Here is a 7348-nt window from a genome sequence, read left to right as displayed (position 1 = left end):
GGTTAGTGTGGTACGTGAGTCACCTCATTGCTCCGAATCCTCACTCTGTTACAACTCCAGTGAGGCTTGTGTGGAATAGCAGCCAGAGGTTTAGAAGTGTGAGCTTGAACGACCTGCTAATAAAGGGTCCAATTTTGTCCTCAACCAAATTCAGCCAAGTGTCGTTCCTTCCACTTGACCTCGGTTGCTCTCGTCTGCTCCCTCGCAACACTGCTCTTTTATTGAGGTTACATGAATATACATAGGTTCAACATATGACCTATGTAGCGAAAACAAGAAAGAATAACAACAAAAGCGGTTTTCTCTACTGGGTTACACCTAGGTAGGTGTATTTAAATAAAGGGCTGAAGACATGAAGTGACTTTAGCTTTTATAGATTTGTGATAGTAATTAAAATAATTTATTTTCGTTATATGTTACTGTATAAAGTCTGCATCATTAAAAAAAACACCAATCAGATTGAGTAAGAGGACACGATGGTTGGAAACATGTTGCTCACAGTGTGAAGCTTCAATAATTTTGTCACTTTTATCAACAAAGTGCAGAAACATCAACATCTGTCTGTCTTTATTTCTTACAGATGATCAACTCTGAGACGGATGAATTCATTCAGAAGCTGATGCAGAAATTTCCTACAATGGTATCGAAGCTCAGTGAAAGCATCACTCAGCAGATAGGGGTCGATGGGTCTGTCTAGCACAAACCCCACGCTGGAACAAGACAATTTTACTACAACAGCAAAGCAAGACACAAGTCTTGTGACCCTGTGAAGACTCCCCAAAGCTAGTGCCAGGAGTCCAGCAGTTCATCTAAACAAAAAGCTCGTATACTTAAGCAGATACAGAGTAGGTGTCCTCCTATACAATAAATCAGTAAGAGAAGGTACGACCTCTCTCATGACCTTAGGATGTGTGTGTATGCCAGAGTGCTCTGGGAGGCACACACAGTCTTTGCAGCCTGCTAAGGATCAGATTATACCGATTTTACCGATTATATCATTCTAAAAATATATGAGTATATGTTTCTAAACACAAATGACAATCCAACAATATAAACCTAACGGTTACTAACTGAGCATCACATTGCAAGGATAACAATGTTTCTTACTGAAGCATAATTGAAGCGCACCCGCTAGATTAACCGCACTGAGTAAATCTGAAATTCGTGTTACTTGGTTCATGTTCAGTTAGGAAAGAAACTCAAGGAAGCTCATGTGCTGCATCTCTGGAAGGCGAAGGAGGGGAACACTGTGCCATTTCAGTTTCATTTTCATTCTAAATGGTAAAAATATAAATGCTTAATAAATGCTTAACTGAACTATCATAAAACAGATGGAAAGTTTTAGTGTCAGTTCATGTTTCAGCTAACTTCAGATGAACTTAATTTGAGCATGTGGTTTTCAGAAATACACAGTGCTGCACTAGTGAGGGTGTGTTTTTAATAGATGTCCGTGGTTTAATATGTTAATGGGAACATAAAACAGCAGTGTGCTGTCATGTTGGTTGCTAACCACAGTGAATGCGTTTAAAACGAAGCAGCATCTGTTTATTTGAACAGCATCTTCAGACGTGGTAACAGACCGAGCAGGTAACACAAGGTGGTTTAACTGGCACCAACAATGTGACTAAGACAGAGACCAATATAGAGACAGTGGGTGGCGGATATGATGAATCTATGTTTGTATGTGTAATAATAGGCACAATCTGCTCTTTGCCACTGAAGCATACGTTCATTATGGTCGTTTTAGATAGAAGAACTCATTGTTTGAGCGTGAGGAAACGAGAGTACAACTTTATTTGTGTTAGAACTTGAATATCCTTGGCTCTCCAGCTGGTTTCTGTACTGTCTGTATTTCTTGCAATTATGGTCCACAGGAATTAATCTTCAGCAAATTTCATTTCAGTCCACTCCAAACACCTTCCTGTGACTTCAGTGTTGTGCAACAAGATCAAACACTGACGGCTAAAAAATAGTTCTTTATTTACTTATTTTTCCTTTATTATTGTGGTTTTATAAATTACACTGATTTCAGAAAAAAACAGAAAAGCTGACAGTTTAAAAAGTACAAAAGCAGACAATATGAATTTAAAATACATACAAAAGAATGTAAATATGTCATTTTACAGGAAAAAAATAAAAGAAAACAAAAACAAAAAAGAAGAAAGGTATATTTATAGGATAATAACTGTTAATGTTTAATAGTCCAGCAAAGGAAAGTCCTGCAAATAAAAAATGTATGGGCCTCAGTCAGTCAGTCAGTCAGTTAGTAGGGTTAGGTTCATTGATGCTTCTAAATTCCCCACAGGTGTGAATGTGAGTGTGAATGGTTTTCTGACTCTATATGTTAACTCTGCAACAGACTGGTGACCTGTCCAGGTGTTCCCCACCTCCTGACCTATGACACGAGAATAGGCTCCATCCCCTGTGACCCTATAATGGATAAGCAGGATAGGATGGATGGATGAGCCTCAATTCACTGAAGAATATATCACAGTCTCGATGTGTTCTCCGGACACTTTCAGTTCTGTGTTGGAAACAAATGTATCAAATTAAAAATCTATTTTTTCTCCATAAATGTTTGTATTTATAGAGTATGTATACACACACAGAGCAGTAGTTGTTGTTGCTCGCAATAACAACTCAATTGTCTCCATCTAACAACATAATACAAAACGTTCAAAGAGTTTTCTCACATGCTTTCATTTATGTACTTTAATTCTTAAAACCCTCACAAAATATTCACTCATAGAGTTTACCTTTCTGTACAATGGTATATGACACTTGAGTGTACTCCTCCTGCGAGACTAAAATGTTTAAAAATAAAAAAGGGGGTGTTATAAAAATGTAACATGCATTTCATGGACACAGTATATATCATGGTTAAAATATGATGGTTATATAAGGCATCGTTATCAGGAGCTTGAATGTCAGACAATAACTTTGGTCTAGAAGTGATCAACAAGGACGTTTCTGTAGATTTTTTTTTTTCTGTACGCTTCTGTAGATCTGTGCTTATATACAACTCTGTCTTTGAGGTCTACAAACAGACGTAACCTGTTAATTTTTTTATTTTATTTTTTTTGGGGGGGTGGTGGTTAATTAACATTATCATTATGGAGTGTTGGGTGTAGAATTTCGAGGTGAAAATTAATTTAATCAATTTTGAAATAAGGGTGTAACGTGACAAAATGTGGCACAAGAGAAGCACTGTGAATATTTTCAGGATGCTCTGTTAAAGTTACTGTGGAAGGAAATCAACTCATTGGGAACTTCACAATTTGTCTGATGTTACAGAGAATGACTCTGTGGGTAATTTAAGTTTTTATATGATTGTGGCCTAAGACTGAGCATCCAGACTTTATTTTCATTTTTTATTTTTTTGTTTATTTTGTGTCCACTGAACAAGGATGCAGTTTCTCACCTGTGTTGTCTTCACATGAGTGTGAACCTTCTACTGATGAAAAACAGGCTGATACTGAAAAACCAAAGAAAAAAAATCCATCAGTAAGAAAGAAAGCAGGGAAAATGTAGCGGACGGATGCATGAGCCTCAATTCACTGGAGAATAGATTACAGTCTCGATGTGTTCCCTGGACACTTTCAGTTCTGTGTTGGAGTGGAATTACGAAAAAATAGAGAGCGCATAGCCTAACATATGAAATGGTAAATGGCTTGTGTTTATATAGCACTTTTCTAGCCCCTAAGGACCCCAAAGCGCTTTACACATTCAGTCATTCACCCATTCACACACACATTCACACACCAACAGGAAAATACCACCGTGTAATCCCTGTATTTCAACAAAGTAACTGTATTCTGAATACCACCTTTTTAAACGGTAACTGTAACTGAATACAGTTACTCATATTTTGTATTTTAACCTCCTAGGACCTGGCGTCCGCATATGTGGACATCACATTTTGGGTTATTTAGACCAAAATACTCAATTTTGCTCTACAAGGGCCTGATATCCACTTACGAGGACATTATACTGCTTCTGTGGAGAATGACCGAGCTTTCCAAGGGGCGAGAGGGGAAATATATATAATATATATATGAAAAATTTCCCCTGTGGGCAGTCTATCCCCCAAGCTGGGGTTCTCTACCAGAGGCCTGGGAGCTTGAGAGTCCTGCGCAGTATCTTAGCTGTTCCTAGGGCTGTGCTCTTCTGGACAGAGATCTCCGATGTTGTTCCTGGGATCTGCTGGAGCTACTCACCCAACTTCAGGGTCACTGCACCTTTTGCTTAGCGTACAGCCTCAGGGTGCTGGATTTGGGGTAAAACCCTCCATGCATGGTCAGGGGCTTCCTTGTCTTTTTCAGTGGCTTCTATCTCCTCCTTTGGCCACCTTATTATCCCAGCAGGGTACCTGGTCATGGCAGTGCATAGGTGTTGATAGTCCAGATCTTGTTCTTCCCATTCAGCTGACTCCTCTGGACTGGCCGAGCCTCTGCAGTTATTTGGTGGTTGCGGGTTTCCTGGCAGCCTCTGCGTCATTCCCATTTGCCCAGAGGATCCCCAGGTACTTGCAGCTGTCCTCAGTGTCTGCAGTGTTTCCTTCTGGTAGTGAGATCCCCTCAGTTCTGACTACCTTCCCTCACTTCTCATATTCATCTTTGTAGAACAGGGGTCGGCAACCCTAGGCACACGTGCCACCGTTGGCACGCGAAGGGTTAACTGATGGCACGCACGACCATAGCTGGGCTGGCCATCGGGCATACCGGGCATTTGCGCGGTGGCCCGATGATTTTTTTTTTTTTTTTGGTGGTGGACTGGCCAGACGCTGGTCGGTGTGTAAAAATAACTCAGTTGTTTGGTGGTGGCTATGGCGGAGCTTCCACAGATTCAGTAAAATTAACAAGTGGTGGAGGCCAGCAGGTGGATGAGGGAAGGGGAGGCAGGAGGAGGAGAGACCCGAGGCGGCCGCCGGTCAGAGCGTCAGGTGAAGTAAACTTCAGGTAAGAAGTTATAACCTGCAGTCTATCTGGGTCAGATATAAAACAAGTTTAGGTGTTTATTTTAGTTGTGCTAACTTTTTACAGTCAGTTACAATAACTCGTACTGCGTGCTAGCTAGCATGACGGAGTTTCTATACTGCTGGGTGGGTGCTGTGATGTTACTGATAGTGAACTTTATTTTATTCATGAGGTTAGTTAGTAGAGTTGCCAACCGTCCGTACAAACGGAATCGTCTCGTATTCAGAGAAATTATTACGCGTTTCGTGTTGAGCTGAGAAGGAACACAGTTTGTCCCGGATTTCAGCCAGGATGGAAAAAGACACAAAGCTGGAGTTATTCTGTGTCTTTGCTGCACAGCTGCCTCCTCTCCTCTCATTCTCTCCCCTCTCTCTCCTGTTTCTACTTCAATCATGAAACTGATCAATGATCAGCTGATCAGCTTTTCTCTCTTGTTTGTTTATCGCTCATTTTGCGCCAGAAAGAGGAAACCGCCGGATGTCGCACTAAACAACAGCAGCACGTTTAAGCTTAATCAGCTGTTGTTAGAATGTATTTAATATTAATTTCTAGTATCAGCTGATGTTTGCTGGAGCCACAGCTGTAAAGCTGCTGGTCATGATATCGGTTTGGTTATCTGGTGAGAGGGAAACATGCAGATGAAACCAGGAGATGTCCTTACTGAATCATCAGAGCTGAACAGGTGATGGAGAAACAGGTTTACCTTTTAGGTGACATGAATGAGTTGAAGGGAAGTTATGAACTGTTTCTGAGAGACAAATAACACCAGGATCCTTTTCTACGTAGCTGACAGCTGGTAACTGTGCAGGGGCGGGTCTAGGAAAGTTTTGCCAGGGGGGCCAGGTAGGGCATTAACAGGGAAAGGGGGGCACAAAGAAATACTTTCTTATTCTCATTTAAAATGTCTGGCTGTTATTAAATAATTATCTGAAGCTTACAACCAAAGTTTTTATCTGACGTAAAATGAATAGAAATCATACATTTACCAACAAGACTGTACATCACTGTCACAACAGCGTTTGTTTTCATTCAAAGGCTTTATGGCTTTAATACCTGGTGGGCCGGTCTGTAGTCAAAATGCATCCATAGACTCGAGACACAATGCATTTTTGGGACTTTCAGGTGTATGGACCAATGTTTTATTTTCTGATCAAACCAGAAATCTTTAATGAGCAGCTAGATTTGTCTCGCATTAACTGGCTGAGTTAATGCCAGTTAATGCGACATCGAAGCAGCTGGAATCCACAGCTGTGTGTGTTCATGGAGCTGCATTTTCACCTGCTGGACATCACTACCTGACAAGTTTAACTGTCTTCAGAACATTGCAGAGGCCTTATTGACAGTATTTGGCTCTACATATCTGTGTGAGCAGATTTTCTCTCACATGAGTGTCCTCAGGTAGCCGTCTGAATGTTGGACCTGTGTCTCTGAGTGGGAGACCAGAGATAACATTAACATGTGTGTCTCTGTATTAACAAACATACCATATTGGCCCAGTTTATTTTTCTTATCATTGTTGTGAGGAGACCATAAATAGCATTTGTATTTTCTGTTGTACAGTTCATTTGCTGTTATGGAGTTCTTGTTATGAATAAAAAGTGTCTTTGTTTTGTTTGAAAATAGCTGATAACTATTCGCTGATAGCTGCCAACATTTGCAAACAAATATAATTCTATAAAGTTGTTCTATATAATGTGTAACTGTTCATATAGAGCGTTATTAAATTTATTGCTAATGCAATCATATGGCACACTGACTTCTGAGGAAATTTTAAATGGCACTCGCCATCAGAAAGGTTGCCTACCCCTGTTGTAGAACCTCTTAAGCTCTGTCAGGTTGGATGTGCAGCATCATTTGCAAAGTCATTTTTAGATCTCTCCAGAAATGTTCAATCATGTTCAAGTCTGGGCCTCTGGCCAGGCCACAAAAGGACATTCACAGAGTGGTCCTAAAGCCACTGTTATATTGTCTTGGCCCTGTACTTAGAGTCATTGTCCTGTTGGAAGACAAACCTTTTCCCTAGTCTTTAGTCTAGAGCAAGCTGGTGCAGGTTATCAACAAGGATGTCTCATGTCTGGAGAAATTTTTTTTTCTGTACCCTTCTTTAGATCTGTGCTTTTAACTTTTTTAATATGTGAAGTTCTCCAGAGGCCTGCTAATGAACTAATCATTTGATTCCAGTGTGTTGAACCAGGGTGAGATCTAAACCCTGCAGGACACCGGCCCTCGAGGATTGGAGTTCAACACCCCTGTGCTACTGTAACAGCAAAATGAAATGAATTTACAATCGGTTTGTGGGAGACAACTTTTCTGTACCTTTGTGCTTCTTATGTAGAACCAGGACCATTGCCACCAACAACAGAGCCACCAAT

Source organism: Oreochromis niloticus, linkage group LG3 (assembly GCF_001858045.2).
Source record: "Oreochromis niloticus isolate F11D_XX linkage group LG3, O_niloticus_UMD_NMBU, whole genome shotgun sequence".
Lineage (NCBI taxonomy): Eukaryota > Metazoa > Chordata > Actinopteri > Cichliformes > Cichlidae > Oreochromis > Oreochromis niloticus.
Note: the sequence above shows the minus strand (reverse complement) of the source record.